This window comes from Panicum virgatum, chromosome 3N, assembly GCF_016808335.1.
Source record: "Panicum virgatum strain AP13 chromosome 3N, P.virgatum_v5, whole genome shotgun sequence".
Taxonomy (NCBI): Eukaryota; Viridiplantae; Streptophyta; class Magnoliopsida; order Poales; family Poaceae; genus Panicum; species Panicum virgatum.
In genome coordinates, this window is record NC_053147.1 from 68,879,544 (window position 1) to 68,898,436 (window position 18,893).

At 53.5% G+C, this 18,893-nt stretch overlaps 1 long non-coding RNA gene across 1 annotated transcript; it reads left to right on the forward strand.

Moving 5' to 3' along the window:
* The first annotated feature begins 804 nt into the window (after positions 1 to 804).
* Positions 805 to 2,260, forward strand: LOC120663956. Its single transcript, XR_005670671.1, has 4 exons — positions 805 to 1,100; positions 1,631 to 1,701; positions 1,808 to 1,911; positions 2,013 to 2,260. It is a non-coding gene; the product is annotated as an uncharacterized LOC120663956 (long non-coding RNA).
* Positions 2,261 to 18,893: the final 16,633 nt, after the last annotated feature.

Below are 18,893 nucleotides of genomic sequence, written 5' to 3' on the forward strand. Positions count from 1 at the left end.
ATGACTTATAATTTGGAACAGAGGAAGTAGCAAGTAGCTATAGCAAGCAAAGCCGGCATGGATGCACCTGTCTCTCGGCGTGTCCTCTTGCAGCGGCGCCACCCGATCGACCTCCGGCATATCCACCATCATGTGCGGTGCCTGCCTGGCTGCCTCTCGAGATCGCAGAGCAGGCCGCGCACGTCTTATCGGATGGCCACAAGGGCCCACTCGGCCCTCGCTCGGCTTGCCGGAGCGGTCGGCCGGCAGGGCACACACGGTGTACGCGCTCGCATACCCGGGCAGTCGGGCCTCCAACACGAGCACCAACCGCGCCGCGTCACTGATGATGAGGCGGGCCTCACCAAAACCGCCCATTCCGGACCACTCCCAGAGTCCCAGCACCGGCCTTTCAAGTCTTGAGCAGTCAGCACAGGCATGCGGCATCATCGATCGAGGGCTCGAGGCGCAAGCATTGGTGCCGTGTAGTTTCATCTATCGCCTCTAGACGATGATCTCGCATCGCATGGTTGTCAAGACAGCCGACACCGTCCTCGCCGCGGACACTGTGGCTATACGTCCTGGGAACGCGCGTTTTCGTCGGCAAGGCTCGGCAGCGTCGTCTCCTGAGGGAAGCGCGCGGCGAGATCGCCAGTGTCCTCGACCAGCGGTCGTCGACTCGTCGTGAGCCGCCGACCTCCGCGGCTCCGGCTCCCGGCCTCCCAGGGATTGAAGATGACCGAGTCAGACTGCGGGCGGCAACCCCAAATCTGGACCGCCCATTCCACATCGAATACCGTCCACCCCCCCGACCCGGGTCGCGCCTCCACCAGCGCTTGCTTTGCTTTGTCCCTCGCCTCGCCGGAGCGCCACCGCGTTCCGGTCTCTACTCGCCCCCGATTCCCTGCTCCCAGCGGTCGTCATCCATCATGGTTTGCCTGCTAGCGCAGGCCAAGGATTTCCCTGGCTAGTTGGGCTCTGATGAAGGCTCGCAACTGACCACCGGCCACCACGAACACTACAAACGACCTCACCATGCCGCCGGCGAGGCCGGCCTCACCGGCACCGGCCGTTGTGGACCACTCCCCAACTCATGTTTCTGCAGCCCCGTTCAATTCTAGGTGTTGACACTAATTTGCGCCAACACACTTGAAAACGCTAGAACGCGCAGCAAGATCGTCAAAACGATCAACACCAGCAGCCTCCCTGCGCCGACCGGTTAGACCGGTATAGCGGACCGGTCAGACCGGTACTCCAGGAAAACGGCGAAGACCTAGAACCAAGAGCTCGGGAGGGACCCCGTCGGAGCTAATGGAGCTAGGGTTGCTCTGAGGTCGGCAGGCCACTCAGAACGCCATCGAACGCCGTGGAGACGAGCGAAGAACAGCAGATGGGGTTGGAAAAGTTAGGGTTTAGAGGTAAAAGGTAAATGATAAATGTGTGAATTGATTGGGATTAACCTCAATAGGCCTTAGACTTTATATTTATAGGCCGGGGAAGACGTACCCCTTCACGAGTAGGATTACATGAGGACTCTTTACAAAAACCCTAATTCTACTCGGGCTGTACAAACCATACCGGTCTGACTGGTCGGGCCGACCGGTCAGACCGGTCGACCTCAGCAGGTGCCAAATTTGGCTGTCAACACTAGGTTGAGGCGTTGAGCTCAGAATAGACCAGCACCGGGATAGCTTTGCTGTTCCAGCCTGCACAAGCATTCAGGTTCAGTTCGGAACAATCTTTCAGAATCAGTTGGAATTATGGTGCGGAACAATCAGAATTGGTGCCCGTGCTCATCCTTCAGTACGATTCTCTTGACTCCGTGCAGGTTCCTCACTGTTGCAACCCTTGGAGTGGGCATCGGCCTATGAGAGCAGCGAAGCCACCATGAGCTAGGAACAACAGGGAATCAGGGGTGCTGGCCTTCGAGGGGTTCGTAATATTTTTTTTTATTTTTTTGGTTGCAAAATTGTTTAGTACCGGCTGGTGGTACTAAAGGTTGCTAATCAGTACTAATGTTTGTTTTTTAGCAGTGTCTACTGGTCGTGGGCTCGTGGCAGTCGCTCAGCCACCTGCATGTGGTCGCCCTTCACCACCAACGCCGTGTGAGCTCCCACGTCGTTGATCTGCACAACAAGACCCAATCCTAATTTTACAATCGTCCGCACCCAACAGAACTCACGGTCGACGACCAACGTGTGGGGCCCACGCGATGTGATTTTATCTCTTCCCCTCCCCTCTTCTTTCCCTTTCCCTCTTTCTCTTTTTTCCTTCTACGGATCCCGACTGTAAGGGCTCTGCGCCCCGAGGGAGCTGCGTCCTCAAGGAGGGGCGCGGCTGGCTGGTGGTGGGGAGGCACGGCCGTCCGGCAACGGGGACCCTCTGTCCTCCCCCCCTTCTCTCCCCATCCATCTTTCCCTCCCTCACTCTCCAACGGTGGAGGCGCCTATGGGGTGGGGGTGGGGGGGGGGGGCGGCTCCCAGGCCGGTGGCGCGTGGTGGCCTTCAGCGGTGAGGGCGGGCTGCCCGCCCTCCCCGCCCCCTGCTCTCCCAGCGCTGCCGCCTGACCTGCTCGATGGTTGAGCTCCCCGGCGCCGCGGAGGATCCGTCGAGTAGTGTCAGCAATTTTTCTCTTTTTTTCTTTTTTATTTTTTTGATGGGAAATTTTTTACTCGAGTTTTTGGCTTGGATGTTTTTATTATTTATTTGCTTGATTTTTTTTTGTTTAGGATGCAAAAGTTTTCTCTTGAAACCATTTAAATTTATTTCTCAAAACTTTATCTTTCAAATTTTTTTGTCAAAATTTTTTCTATCTCTCAGTAAATTTTTTGGTCTCCAAAATTTTTTTGAGAAACTTTTTATCAGAAAACAACAAAAAAGTTAGTTAAAAAGGGAAAAAAAATGGACGAGCGACAGTAAATTAGCCTCCCCCACGACAAGATGGTGATCAAGATGATACGCCTCGTGCTGCCAGGCGATATCTACGTAGGCACACAAGACGACCAAGCTAGCCTGTGTTGGGTACTACTCTGAAGCATGCACGCGTGGTCAACCTGCAGCAGGGGGCCGCTAATGGTCCCAGATGATGGAAGGATTGTTAATTTTCTGGCCCAAATTGTTGGAACCGAGCTAGGATCACAAACGCAAGAACACACACACACTCGAGTTTGCCGGGCGACGAACGGCCTGCCGCGGCCCGGTGATGACTTATTATTTCACTTGGCTCAGAATATAATGACGAACGCACGCATCGTCTACACAGCTTTATACACAACGGCAACGCAGCGCCCACGCACCCATGCACGATTTCAATCTTCACACGCACGCACGCATGACCCCGACCACCCGGCCTGCACTGCACCCATTCGCTCCTCTGCGAGACCCGGTCATCCATGCATGCAGCTGCCGCCTGTGCCTTGACTGCCTACACACGCCCACACACGCCACAGCCTGATAAGTTGGCCGGGAAGCTATAAGTTGGCCGCCGGCCTTCGCTCTCAGTCGTCTGCATGTAGTACAGTATATCAGATCGACAAATTAGAGCTAGCTTAGGCCACTGATGAACCAAGAGAATATAACATATATATATATATACATGCATATACCTGCAAAACAAATGCCTGGCGCTCAAGCTTATCGCTGATCACCTCAAAATCATCAAAGGTGAATTCAACAAAGCGAACAGCCACCCTCCGGCCCATACAGAACGTCAGGTCTTGGAGCGTGCCGAGGACTCGGATGTCCTCCTGTCGCTCATATATCACCGTTATGTCCACGCAGGAGAGGCTGGGAAGCAAATCAGCTTTAATCCATGCCAGCAAAAACATGGCTGATTGAATACGAAGCCGGCACATGTTAAGTAGTGGCTCCTCCATTATGTCCACTGAAGATGGTAAGGGACCTCAGTTTTGGCATCTCCGTGGTAGGCCAAGTAGTATTACTACTATGCAGAGATAACCACCGAACCTTGCTTTCCATCCCATCACCAAAGACAGTGGTGATGAAACGTTCTTCTACTGACAAGGTAATAATGAGATCAAGCACTGTGTCATGCAAACGGCAAGCCTTAGGTATACCTTCAAAACCATCCACATCCGCGGGCTGGATTAGGCTTCTGTTTAGAAGCTCATTGAAGTAATTCTCTCCAATCTCAAAGAAACTAATTTGGTCTTCACCTGCTTGTTGGCCTTGCTGGACAAAACCTTCAGCTACCCACCTCCGTATCAAACTATCCTTTCTAATCTCATAGTCTTCTGGAAATACGCTTAGGTACAATAAACATGTCTTCAGATGAGAAGGTAGATCATAATAGCTGAGCAACAATATTTTCCTCATATCATCCATACCAGGATTATTCCTCCTAAGTCCAGAACCAATTGAGCTACACACATCATTCCACACTCTTATATCCTCTGATTTATTAGCTAGCAAACTAGATGTGGTGACGATAGCTAACGGGACACCTCCACATTTCTTCAGAATACTTTTAGATACTTCAGAAAATTGCCTAGGACATTTATCTTTTGATCCAAATATTCTTCCATAGAACAATATTTCCACTCCCCAACTCATGCTTCTGCAGCTCCGTTCAATTCTAGGTTGAGCGGAGAATAGACCAGCACCGTCGGGCATTGTTGTTATAGACCAGCACTCAGGTTCAGTTAGGAGTGCTTCGTGTTCATTCTTCAGTTAGGCAGAGCCGCAGAGGTGGGGATTGCTGCAATTCTCGCCTTCTGATGGAACAATCTTTCAGAATCAGTTGGAATTATGGCGCGGAACAATCTGGATTTGTGCAGGCCGTGCATGTCTGATCGGATGGGATGGCCACCAGGGTCCAGGGACTCACTCAAGGGGTGGACCGACCTGGGTCTCTGCTCGGGCTCGCCAGTGCGCCGCCGTGTTCCGGCCTCTACTAGGCTCTGTTCCCTTGCTCCCGGCCCAGCAGTCGGCAGGGCACACACAGACGGTGTCCGCGCTCGCACACCCGGGCAGTCGGGCCTCCAAGGCTCCAACACGAGCACCAACCGCGCCACGCCGCTGATGAGGCCTCACCGATCGACACCGCCCGTTCGGACCACTCCCAGCACCGGCTTTTGCTGTTCGAGCCTGCATAGCCGCACCGGCCTTTTTCGGAAAACCCTGCAGCCTGCAGGCCAAGATCGTGCGCCACAGTGGCCTTCGACACCGAGGCAACATGCATGGGATGGGAATTGGGATACGTCGTCGACTCCTTGTCCGAGAGGGGTTACTGGAGGGCTCTCGTTCGCTGCTACTGGTTGCATCGAACAAAGGTCTCTTCTACTGTTCTTTTTTCTCGACTTCTCTTCTCTTCTTCCTTCCAACGGCTCGGATCCTCACTGACCCGCCAACCTCCCCCACCACCTGCAGCAGCAGGTGACCTCACCGACGACTAAGCCGCCCACCAACTGCCCGCGTCGCCGCCTGCCCACCGGCCCACCCGCCTCCCCACTGCCGACGGCTGTCGAAGTCCTCGCCGGCGACCGAGCCGCCACGCCTTATGGACTCTGGCGCCCTCCGCCCCCTCTGCCGGCACAGGCCACCTGTTGTCCTTGTAACATCCCGGATTTTTCTGGAATGTTATAAAGTCGAAAAAATGTGAATTTTAAAATTTTTCGTGGCAATGCTGTAGTTATCAACTTAAGTGAGATTTCTGCCTTCCAAAATTCCTAGTAAATTAAAACTTTGTTCTCAGTTAAGGATATTACTTGCTAGTGTGGGAATATTTGGGGTTATTTGGATTTATTTGGCTCTACCTTGTTTAATTCGATTTGGTTTTGGATTTAATTTATTGTATGAAATTGTGTGGAAATTAAATCGAGGTGTGCCCCTCAATTTAATTTCAAACGCTAACACTTGTGTGGGATTTAATTGAATTAAGTCATTCAAATTAAATCCGAGCCCTAACATCTAACTCTAACCCCCTGACCCGCTACCCAGTCCAAACCCGTGACCAAACCCGAGCTCTACCCTAATCCCGGTCCAGCTAAAACCCAGTCAAGATCCAGCACAACCAGCCCAGGAACCAAAACCCCACGAGCCTGCCAGCCCACCAACGCGCGCACGCCCCGGCCCAGCTGCTGCTTCCGCCTCAGCCCGCGACCACACGTGCCCCGGCCCGATCGCGCGCGCGCGTCCCAGCTCACCCGCGGCGCACGCGCCCGCTCCGCCAGCCCAGCTCGCGCGCGCCCGAGTGGACGCCGCCCTCCGTCACCCAGCAGCCGCTACCATCCCGAGCTCGCCTGCCAGGGGAACAATTCCCCTTTCTCCCCCAATCGACGACGCCGCCTGCCGCTGCTGCCTCTGCTCTGCTCCGCGCGCCTTCGCTCCGCGACAGCGCAGCGAAACGGACGCGCCAGCTCGCCACCTGCACCGCCCGCACCAGCTCTACCGCGCGGCCTCAGCTTTTTCGCCTTTTGACCGCCCGCGCCCTCTCTCCGCCTCTCACGCCAATGCCACAGCCCGCACACATCACCAGCGATGCTCTGCGACAGCACGCGGAGGCCGCCGAGCACCTTTCCCCGCCTCGCTTTTGACCGCCCGCGCGCGCTCCCGATCCCTAGCCCCGCGCTGCGCAGCCGCGCGATGCGTGCCACGCGTCCGCGAGCCCGCGCCGAGCGCCCTCCACCATTCCTCGGCGTCCGTGCCTTGGGAGCACCCCGCGCCGAGCCCCAAACCCTAGTGGCCGCCTATAAAACCCGCTGCCACCGCCCTTCACGAACCCTAGCCTTGCTTTTCCCAAACCACCGCCGCTCCTGCAAAACAGAGGAGAAGGGGAGGGAGAGAAGAAGAAGAAGGAAGAAGAAGGAAGGGGAAGAGGAAGGAGCCGCGGCCCGTGGGACGCCACCGCCGCTGGTGTCCGACGCCGCCGGGCCAACGGAGGAGGAGGACACGACACCAACCCCGCCGAGGAGGAGCCGGAGCGCCACCGCCGGAGAACGTCTACGCCGAGCCAGTGCCCCGATCAACGACGTCGACGTTCCAGCGCTGCCTGCACGGCTTCGACTCGCCACGGCTACGCCTCGTCCCTGCGTCGCCCTTGCCGTCCCCAACCTGAGCCGGTAGGCCTCCGTTCCGTCGCCCTCCACCTTGCCTTTTGCTGCCGGCGTGAGCCTCGCGCCGCCGATGAACCTGCTGTAGTTGGCCCTAGAACCCGTCCTAGTTCTTCTACTGGGACCTCGCTGTCGCCCTCGCCCTGTCCTCGCAGCCTGGCGCCACCACGAAATGGCTACGCCGGTGCCCGCGAGTGCCATGGCCGCGTCGCGACCTCGGTGAACCGAGAGCTCGCACACGTGCGCACGCACACGTCCGTGCACACACGAGCACCGGCCAAAGGCCAAGCCTTTGGCTCTCACAGCACCCTGGACGCTCCCAAGCACCCCCGTCGCGGCCACGCCACGCGCGCAACCCTCAAAGCCACGCCTTTACCCGGATCGGACCCCTGCTCTGCGCCCGGCCGTGCCACCGACGGAGTCGCACAGTGCCTCGCCGCCGAACCACCACCGATGCGCCGCCAGAGGAGCCCATCGCCAAGCCAGGGAGAAGGATGCGCTGGACCACGTCGTCGCCGTCGCAGCTGCTCACCACGGCCGTCGAAGCCCTGCTCCGCTGTGACCTAGCCCTGCGTCCCCCTTGTCTCCGCCCGGGCCACCCTCGCCGTCGCAGCCTTTTTGCCTGGGGGCCTCGCCCCGTTTTGACCCTGCGCCGCCGCCCTCATCTGAGCGCCCACCGACGATCTCCTCCCAGATGACAGAAGACGCCATGGGACCTCGTCTCCGTCACGCCGCCGGGAAGCCATCGTCGCCCTGATGAGGATCCCCTTCGCACCAAGCCCACAGTCGACGCCGCCGCCGTCGGAGCCGTCAAGGACGAGGAAGCCGCTGCCACCTAGGGAGGAGAAGCCTGTGAGCCGTCTCAATGCCATCGCCGTCGAAGGGAGCCTTGCCGTCGCCGCACCTGCTGTGGTCTGCGCAAGGAGAGGCGGGAGTGAAGCCGGGCCACTTTTGGCCCAGGAACCCAAGCTGGCCCTTTTTCCCAGCGAGCCGCACGAACCTAAGCCGCTGCCCGAGCCAGCCTGCCAAGCTGCGAGCCGTGTGGACTCGACCCGAGCCGAGCCATGTTGGGCCACCAAGCCCACTCGTTCTCGTTTTCAGCCCAGGAATGCAGCCACCCTTTCCTTTTTCTTTTCTGTTTAAACCCGGCGCGCGGGCCCCACATTTAAGCCTCTGGTGAGAGACTGACCCGTGGGCCCACTAACTTGCAGACCCGCTAACCCGGTTGACCATTCAACGGTCAATGTTGACTTGGTCAACGCTGATGTCAGCAGGGCCCACTGCTGACGTCAGTAGAGCTGACCCCAAGGTGACGTCATGGAGACGTCATGCTGACGTCATCATGCCACGTGGCACGCTCTAGTGCTGCCACATGTCACCTTTGTGTTTTCCTTTTTCGATAATCATTTATTAATTTTAGAAAATGCTTTAATCTTAGAAAAATCACAGTAATTCAACCGGAGCTCTGAAAAATATGAAACCAGTTTCATAATTCTTCTAAAATCATGATCTACGCATTAGAATAGGTTTTGTTGTGAGTTGGATCTCTTTTGAGCCTATTTTGTGTAGTATTGCACTTTGGCCCCTGTATTTATATGTAATTACAATTAGGTCCTGACGTGGAGGAGTTGACCGACGTCCCGGACGACCAGAAGATCCAGAAGGACTATCCCGACACCCGGAGGATCCAGAAGGACGTACACGGAGACCAGAAGCCCCCGGAGGACCAGGAAGACTACGAAGACATATCAGGTTCATGCCCATCCGCGATTGAATACCTATTAGGCATTGCTTGTTAGATACGCTACGCTCCCAAATTGAGTGTGATGAGATGAGCTTGCATGGCCATTTATTTACCGCATTCCTTGTTTCCCATACTTAGAAATGATTGTCGTATGCTATTGCTACTATGAGTGAGATTTGGGATATGGGAATATGTGATGTGATAGTCCTTGCTTGCTGGAAGATGCCTCCACATATATGGGAGTTGGTGATTAGGTTACAGCAGGGGCGAGCGGACCCTTTTCTCTGATCTTCGGATCGAGAGCCGGGGATTGTGTGTTGGGCACGATCCTGTGAGCACCTGTAATGGGTGACGGGCACCTGTGGCGGGTGCTAGACCGTTCCTGTGGCCGTGGGAACTTAGTAGAGGTGTAGTTATGGAGGAGATACCTGTAATGGGTATCGATTGCAGACCGTGTTGACGGGATGCTAACTTTGGACGAAGACGCTCGCCTCAGCTGGATGAAGGACTTGACTTTGTGGCCCTAGTGACGGAACTATGTCAAACGTGCACACCACTTATCCTTTATGAGGGGGGCCCAGCCCGAGCTAGCTATGCGCAGCACCATTACTGTAGGAGGATAGTGTTTTAGTGTCAGGGGAGAGGGCAGGACCCTATAGCCCCCGATCGCAGGATCCATGGAGATTCCATTCTAGATAGCTTCACAGCCCCGGGCGACCTTCTGCGGGAGGACGCGCCCCAGACCGGGAGTAGGATTGTGTTGTAGCCGTTTGTTTCGTTGACTGGTGCCTCGGAGAAGGTCGGGTCGCTCCAGGCCGGATTCGTTGTGAGTGGGTACAGGTGTACAACCCCTGCAGGGTGAAAACTATACGTATAGCCACGTACTCGGTCATGTACAACTCTGGATCTGGCCCCACAAATTTAGTTAGAACCACATATACTTTTCTACCTCCCTCTAGTACCACTTTTTCCTGCTCGGATAGCAGCTGAGGTGCGGGGAGAGGGAGTTCCCGCACCGAAACAGGGTTGAGATACTTGGTAGAGGAAGATAGGAGACCGGGAGTCCGGGTGCCGGAGCTGCCCGTGTTGAAAGGTGTTTTGGATGACTTATATTGCTTGCATAGGAAACCATAGCCTATCCTTGGCATTATCTTTATACTGTTTGCATCCACCAAAAGCTTGCATACAGGTGGTGACGTGAACCTATCCCGTCCTTGGGGATAGCCTGATAGATGCAGGATCCGAGTGGAGGAGTCGACATGATGATAACGGAAGACGACGTGAAGGAAGGCCCGAGCTACTCACCGAGCTGCCTGTGGAGAGGATTCGTGAAGATGAAGTCTGCCCAGAAGACTAGATAACGTTTCCGCTTTCTGTTTGTTTTCTTTTAGCCCAAGGGGCTTGTACTCTAAGATTCGTAATACAATCCTTCAGATTATGTAATAATTAAACCCATGTGATGTTGTAAACGTGAGTTATGTCTGTGATATTCGATTGAAATGGGTTCTGTATGTGATAGCTACTGATCCAGGGACTATCACGACAATACAGCGAGTCGGGTTCGCCTTTCGGGAACCCGGACTGTTTCAGTCCTGCCCCGTCCCGGCCTGTGGCACCCTAGTTGCCTGGCCTCACCGCCAGGCAACCCACCACCATCGCCAGGCCGCCGCCACCCTAGACCCTTCCTCTAGAGTCACTGGTTCCGGATCCACGAGGTAACCTCTAAACTCTAATCCCTAGTCTGATGGACGATGATAGCTGCGGCGGGTGGCAGCGGTTATAGGTAGCAGCACACGCATGTCGTCTAAGGAATCTGGCGTGCGTCATCATACCCTGGGTCATGGTACCGAACTCTTGAGCTTTCTGGATGAGTAGCTGCCTGGGTATGTGATGGTCACGGAACACCCTGGTAAACTCGTTCCACGTGATGTGTGCTCGGTCGGCGTGGGAGTTACAGTAGTTTTCTCACCAAGACCTGGCAGTTCCTTCGAGCTGGTGAACGGCAAGTGCTACGCACTCCTCGTCGGTGCAGCTGGTCACGCCCAACTTGGTCTCGATCAGCTTCAGCCAGTCATCGGTATCCAAGGGATCTTTAGAGTAGCTGAATGTGGGAGGCTTCAGGAGCATGAATCTTTCGTTCTTGCACAGACGATCTTCGTCCATCGGGTCCTTGACGTTCTGATGCGCGACTGCTTCGGAGAAGCACTAGAGTAGCTGGGTCTGTGTAGCCACGGCTTTGTTGAAGTTCGGTGGTGGTGCTTCCTCCTCAGCTTCTTCCTGAATGACTTCTTCAGGGCATGCCATCAGACGACTGATTCTCCGGTTCGGCGTCTTCTGAGAAGGGAAAATCGGGGATCTAATTAGTTTAGCGTAAATCGCTCACGATAAAGTAAGGTTCTTTAACTAATAACCTACACTCAACGGTAAGAAGCATAAGAGCAATCAGAATTCAATCAAGAACCAAGCACTCAAACATTCAAACAATCTATCTACATATCTAGTACTCTTAATAGTCTAGTTACTTCGTAGTTTCATCGAAAACGGGTAGTACGGCTCTGATACCAACTAAAACGAACCGGGTTTCCAAAAGAAGAATCTGACTCTCTGTATCGTCGTGATAGTCCCTGGATCAGTAGCTATCACATACAGAACCCATTTTAATTATATATCACAGTCATACTTCTCGATAGGAGTCATTACATGGGTTTAAATTGCACATAATCCAGAGGATTTGCGATACGAAAATCAGAGTACAAGCCCCACGGGCTAAATGATAACAAACAGAACTCGGAAGCGATAGCTATTCTTCTAGGCATGCTTCATCTTCTGGCTTCACTCCTCCACAGGCATCTTGAGCGCAGCATGATCTGTCCTTAGCATTCTTCATCATCGTCTAGCTTGATCGTCGAATCGGATCTTGCATCTAACAGGCTATCCCCAAGGATCGAATAGGCTCACGTCACCATCCGAATGCAGCTTTAAGTGGAACGCACGGATATAAAAGAGTAGACAAGGATAAGGCTAGGGTTTCCTACGCAACTGCAGCAAAATCATAGCATCCGGCAAACTCCTGACGTGGGCCATTCCGGCATCCCGGACTCCCGGTCAATCTCTCCTTCAAACACTCACTCACTCACTCAGTCGGTACGAGAACTCCTGCTCCTCGTACCTCAGCTGCACAACGGCAGGAAGACTCAACTAGGGGGAGCTAGAAATCTCTCTGGGGAAAACTAACTAATGGAAGTAACAGAAAAGAAGGGTCATACATGACCGAGTACGCGGCTATACATATAGTTTTAACTCTGCAGAGCTTGTACACCTGGACCCACTCGCCACGAGGATAGCCGGCAGCAACTCCGGCTATCTCCGAAGCACCGGTCTACTGAGAACGAGAACTAGCAGCCACGGCACCATCCTACTTTCTCGGGTCTGGGCGCGTCCTCCCACAGGAGATCGCCCCGGGACTGTGAAGCCTAACGTGCGACTTGGAGAACATGAGGTCAACACCTCCTTCCCCTACACTGATACCCTATCCTCCTACATGCTTGGTGCCACGCTTGCTAGTTTCGGACTGGATCCTCCCTCATAAAGGATAAGTGGTGTGCACGTTTACATAGTCCAACTGATCATAGTTACCCCAACCGGTTCCTTATATGCTAGGGTAAGCATCTTCGTCACGTATGTATATCTGCCATAGCAGTCCACGGTGGGCACTCATCACAGGTCTCACCCCTCAACTCCTCCAGTCCGCCACCAAGTCTTCCCGAAGGAAAACATGCACCCGCCACAGGTGCTCCGAAGGCTGTGCCCATGCACTTCCTCTGTCTACAGGGCGTGCCCAACACACACCCCCCGCCCCTGATCCGAAGATCAGGTTAAATCGCTCACCCCCAGCTAAAGTCCTAGTCACCAACTCCTCTGAGGTGGATCTCCTCTCTCGTCAAGACTATCATCACGCATCTCACACAAAACACATGCAAGCATCTCAACCATTCAACATGGTATGAGTAGGAGATCAAGGAGTTTGGGTATAAAAGAAGCGCATGCAGGTTCCTCTTGTCAACAATATTAAAGCGATAGCAATTCTAGCAAGCAATGCCTCCTGGGGTTTCAAATCAAAGATGGGCATGAACCTGGCGTGTCGTCGTAGTCGTCCTAGGCTTCCGGGGTCTTCTCGTTGTCCGGGACGTCCCTCCCTCGACTTCTCAGCAACAGGGTCCTATTTGTAATTACGTATAAAATGAATTTTTGGAGTTAAAATGAATTTATTATAAAATTTTGAAGTTTAAACTGTTTTTGAAAATATTAAATGAATTTCGGAAAAGAAAAACACACAGGCCAACACGTGGCAGCCTTTGGGTGCGCCACGTGTCATGTTGACATCAGCAGGGTCCGGCCAGTGCTGACGTCAGCATGGCTGTTGCTGACATTAGTGTTGACTCAGTCAACATTGACCAAGTCAATGGGTCAACAGGTCCGCGTCCAGCGAGGTCCACATGTCAGTGACGCCGTGTCCCCGACAGGTAGGTCCCCCTCGTCGGGTTTTTCCAGGAAAAAGAAAAGGGGAAGCGGTGGCTGTGTTTATGGGCCGAAAGCGCTGAACGGCTCGGCTCGGCCCATCTAATCGGCTCGGCTCGCGGGTTCAGAAAAAGCGAAAAGGGCCGGCTCGAGTCGGTGGGTCGGCTCGGGCCGAAAGGAAACAGGGACCAGCTTCCACTAACAGGCTAAAAAGGAAAAAGGCCTCGGCTTGATGGGCTGAAGAGAACCGGGCCACGGCCCACGTTGGCTCTCTCGGCTCTATCTGGCACTGACAGGCGGGGTCCGCGTGTAAGTGACTCAGCGGGATCTCGTGCGGCAGGGGTCGATCTTGTGTGGTCGTGCTGTGTGCGTACGAAAAGTGTGGCATGCGCTGCTCAGCGTCTCCCGGCGGCGGGCATCTCGTGGCGATGACGGCGATCTTCGGCGGCGCCCGTGCCTTCCTCCTCGGCGTCCCTCTAGTCCTCGTCCTTGATGGCAGCGATGGCAGGGTCCTCCCTTCCTCTCTGCTCGGCGGCAGCCGGGTCTGGCAGTGCGGCGGATCTTCTCCCGATGGCAACGGCGAGGTAGTGCGCGTGCGGGCGGCCTGGACGGGGCAACGGGCCAAGGCGAGGCTGGGTGTGTGCACGGATGGTCCAAAGATGCGGCCTTTCGGCTGGTGGTCCATGCTTGCACGTGTGTGCATGCCGCAGGCGGCGATGTTCCTGGCGACTTTGGCTTCTCTTCGTCGGCGTTCCTCTCGTCCTCTTCGTTGGTGGCGACAACGGCGAGGTCCAACAGGAGCAGGTGCGTGCGTAAGGGCCAAAAGGCATGGCCTTGTGGCTTGTGCTGTTTTGGTGCGTGAACGATGTCCACCAGAGTGCCCCAAAGGGGTGGCCGCGGCGTGAACGCAACGTCACGGTGGCGTTCATGGCCGGCGAGGGCTGTGGCGTGGCCGCGTTCAACGAGGCGAGGTTAAGGCACGTCGTGGGTGGCAGCGTGCGTGTGAACGGGCCAAAAAGCGCGACCTTGGCCGGTGAGGATGTGCGCGCACGCCAAGCACGACCATGGCAAGGCCATGGCGCGGCGGAACGACGGCGACAGTGTGAGGGCCAAGGCGGGGCACGGTGACGGCGGTCTGCGGGCTACGTGCAAAGCAACGACAGGGTCCCTGCACAAGACACGGTAGGACAGGGGATCCTAGGGCCGATCTATGGAGGTTTCCTTGGCAATTGGCCGGCAGCAGGGCAAGGAGGTTGGGAAGGTAAGGGCGACGACTCACCGGCGGTCTGAGGAAGAAGGGGCGCAACACTGTGACGAGGCGATGCAGGTGAGGGTGGTGCTATGCCGTGCCGCACAGGTTCGTCATTCGAGCGCCGGCGTGGTGAATCTCCGGTGGCGTCAGTGTGCCCTTCTCCTCCTCTGATCCTTCCCGCTGGCCCTCTTCTTGGCCTGCTTGGCGACGGCCTCCTGCTTGGTGCTCTGCGCCCCTCCTCTGCTCCTCTTGCTTCCTCTCTACCCCACGCCTCCCTTCCTCTGCTTGGTGCTCTGCGCCCCTCCTCTGCTCCTGGTGTGCGGCGGCGGCGGCCTTGGGGAGACGTTTCCGCCTCCATTCTCCACAGGATTGGCGGCGGCGGCCTAGAAAAGAGGGCAGGGCGCTTAGGGTTTTAGGCGGCGGCCGCATCGCGGGGTCTTATAGGCGGCCATGGTGGGCCAGCAGCGGCGCAAATCGCGCAGGGCGAGTGGCAGCCAAGGCGGTGCAGGGGTGCGCGAACAACGGTGCCTGGGGGTCGCGCAGGGGAGCCGGGCGGCGCTGATCGACGCGTGCAGGGGCAAGCCGTAGACAGGGAAAGGGGAGTGGTTGGGAGGTTGAAGACAAAGCTGACATGCGGGCCCCCGTTGTCATAGACTCCAAGCGAGAGAGGGTAGGAAGGGATCGGGTGACACAGGAAAAAGGTGAAGGGGTGGCCGGAGTGGGCTGGTCTGGACCGCGCGCTGTAGCTGGTCTGGCAGAAAAAAGGTTAGCAGGCCGAGTGGCCTTTACGGAGTTGGGCCGGTTTTGGTTTTTGGTGGGTCTAGAGCCCAGGTTAGTTAGGGGTTTGTGTTAGTTTTTGGAATTGATTTGAATGGCTTAATTCAAATCAATTCCCAAACAATTTCAAACGAAATTCATTCGAACCAAATTTAAACATGGTAGACCAAAATGAAATACAATGAACTCCGAATGACTCACACTAACAATATTGTTCTTATATTTGATTAGATTTTAAATTGCTAGGAGTTTAAGATGGGAAAAGAGTTCAACCTTGAATTATTTCTGGCTAGTTACACTTGCACACAAAAAGTTTTTGAAAACTCGCATTTTCGGCATATAACATTCTGTACAAAAATACGAGTTCCCCTCACAAGAATCTCGTTCCCGAGATTAGAGGTTTACCTAGGTTTCGAAGAGGTGAGGGTCCTTCTCCTTCAAGTCGGATTCCTTCTCCCAAGTGGCTTCTCGTTCTGTGTGGTAGCTCCACAGTACCTTGCAGTAGGTAATTGTGGCCCTTTGGGTTTCCTTAACTGCCCGATCCTGTATTTTCACTGGGTACTCGACATATTCGAGCGTCTCCTTTAGATCCACTACCTCTAGTGGAATTGTCTCTTCCAGTACTCGCAAACATTTGCGCAACTGGGATACATGGAAAACGGAGTGTACTCCAGCAAGCTTCCGGTAGCTGCAACTTGTAAGCCAGATTCCTGATTTTCTGAATAATTGGATAAGGTCTAATGTACCTAGGGGCTTGCTTCCCCTTTACGTGAAATCTCTTGGTACCCCGAAGCAGCGATACCCTAAGATACACATGATCTCCAACTTTGAACGAGAGATCTCTTCTTCTTTTGTCTGCGTAACTCTTTTGCCTGCTCTGGGCGGTTTTCAAGTTCTCTCTGATCTTGGCCACATTCTCTTCGGCTTTGACAATTGCATCTGCACCGAAAAACGACCTTTCTCCGGTCTCTGACCACATCAGTGGTGTTCTGCATTTTTTGCCATAGAGAGCTTCAAACGGTGACATCTGTAAGCTGGCCTGATAGCTGTTGTTGTACGTGAACTCGGCATAGGGCAGACTCTTCTCCCAGTCAGTACCATATGATAGCACGCAGGCTCTCAACAAATCTTCTAGAATCTGGTTCACTCTCTCGGTCTGGTCATCTGTCTGAGGGTGGAAAGCAGAACTATACTCGAGATTGGTCCCAATGGACTTGTGCAGGCTCTGCCAAAACTTAGAAGTGAATTGTGGTCCTCAATCTAAAACAATGCTTCCTAGGTGCGCCGTGAAGCTTCAAGATACTTTCCACGTAAAGCTCTGCTAGCTTACTCACGGTATATGTCGTCTTGACCGGTATAAAATGAGAAACCTTGGTCAGACGATCCACAATTACACAAATAGCACCATGTCCTTTCTGTGTCCAAGGCAATCCCACGATGAAGTTTATGCTAATATCATCCCATTTCCAGACAGGGATATCCAACGGCTTAAGCAGTCCGGCTGGACGTTGGTGCTTAACCTTGATCCTTCTGCAAATGTCACACCTAGCAACATACTCGGCTATCTCCTTTCACATATCTTTCCACCAGAAACGATCCTTCAGATCCTGGTACATCTTCGTACAGTCTGGGTGTATCGAGTACCTGGAGTTATGAGCTTCATTCAATATCTCTGTTTGGATCTTTTGATCCCGGGGTACACATACACGGTTTTTCAACCACGTGACTCCTTGGTCATTGATTCGGTAATCGGGTGCCTTTCCGTCTCTCATTGCCTTTCTCAATTTTTGGATTTCTGAGCATTGCTTCTGAGCTTGCTTAATTCGATGCTCGAGATCGTACTTGATTGTCAGCTCGTTCAACTGTCTCCGATCAACGATTTCAAGTTTTTGCTTCTCCATCTCGTCACACAACTCGGGTTGCTCTTCGCGAACCATCAGATTGCTGCAATAGCTTTTTCTGCTCAGTGCATCTGCCACAACATTAGCTTTGCCTGGGTGATACTGAATGTTCAGGTCATAGTCTTTGATCAATTCTAGTCATCTTCTCTGTCTCATGTTTAGCTCTGTCTGCGCGAAAAAATACTTGAGACTCTTGTGGTCGGTGTAGATATCACACTTGTTGCCTATCAGATAATGCCTCCAGATCTTCAATGCATGCACAACGGCTGCGAGTTCAAGGTCATGTGTAGAGTAGTTCTCTTCGTGCTTTCTCAACTGTCGCGAAGCATAGGCAACAACCTTGCCTTTTTGCATCAGTACACATCCAAGTCCTTGACGGGATGCATCACAATACACCACGAAGTCTTTTCGGATATCCGGAAGGGTAAGGACTGGGGTGGTAGTGAGTCTGGATTTGAGCTCTTGAAAGTTGTCTTCACACTTCTCGGACCAAACAAACGGTACTCCATTCTTGAGTAGTTCGGTCATTGGCTTTGCAATCTTGGAGAAGTTCTTGATGAAATGCCTGTAATATCCCGCTAATCCCAAGAAACTTCTGACATCGGTGACATTCTTCGGCTGTTGCCATTCTGACACAACTTCTATCTTTGCGGGGTCCACTGCAACTCCTTCCGCTGTCAACACATGGTCTAAAGGCAACCTTCTCTAGCCAGAATTCGCACTTGCTGAACTTAGCATACAACTGGTTCTGCCTCAGCTTTTCAAGCACAATCCTCAAATGCTCGGCATGTTCTTCGGCGGTCTCCGAGTAGATCAAGATGTCATCGATGAAAACCATGACAAACTTATCTAACTCTTCCATGAACACCTTATTCATCATATTCATGAAGTAAGAAGGTGCATTCGTGAGTCCAAATGACATGACATTGAACTCATATTGTCCATATCTTGTCACAAACGCTGTCTTCGGGATGTCACATGATCGAATCTTCATCTGATGGTAGCCTAATCTCAAATCAATCTTGCTAAAAAAATTGGCCTTCTACAATTGATCCAACAGATCATCAATTCTGGGCAAAGGGTACTTATTCTTGATCATTACCGCATTCAATGAACGGTAATCAATGCACATCCTCATGGTTCCATCTTTCTTCTTTACGAACAACATGGGTGATCCCCATGGCGAAGCACTTGGCTTGATGTACTGCTTGTCCAACAATTCCTTCAGTTGCTTCTTCAATTCTACAAGTTCTTCCACCAACATCATGTAGGGTCGTTTTGCAATTGGAGCTGTGCCTGGCACGAGGTCGATTACGAATTCAATATCCCTGTCGGGTGCTAATCCTGGCAGTTCCTTCGGAAACACATCCGGGTACTCACAAACGACTGGTACATCAGAGATTGACTTTTCCTCCTGGCTGTTCAAATTGTACACTTGTGGTACGTCTCGGGATTTTAGAGGTTCAACTTTGATCTTCTTCCCACTAGGGTGTTCTAGTGTCACGAGTCTGGGAGAGCAAGAAATCACTCCTTTATGAGCTGTCAAGCAATCCATTCCCAAAATGACATCAATCCCATCTGATTTCAGTACCGTCAGGTCAGCTGAGAACGGTAATCCTTGTATCATGATCTGCACTGCATTGCAAGCAAACA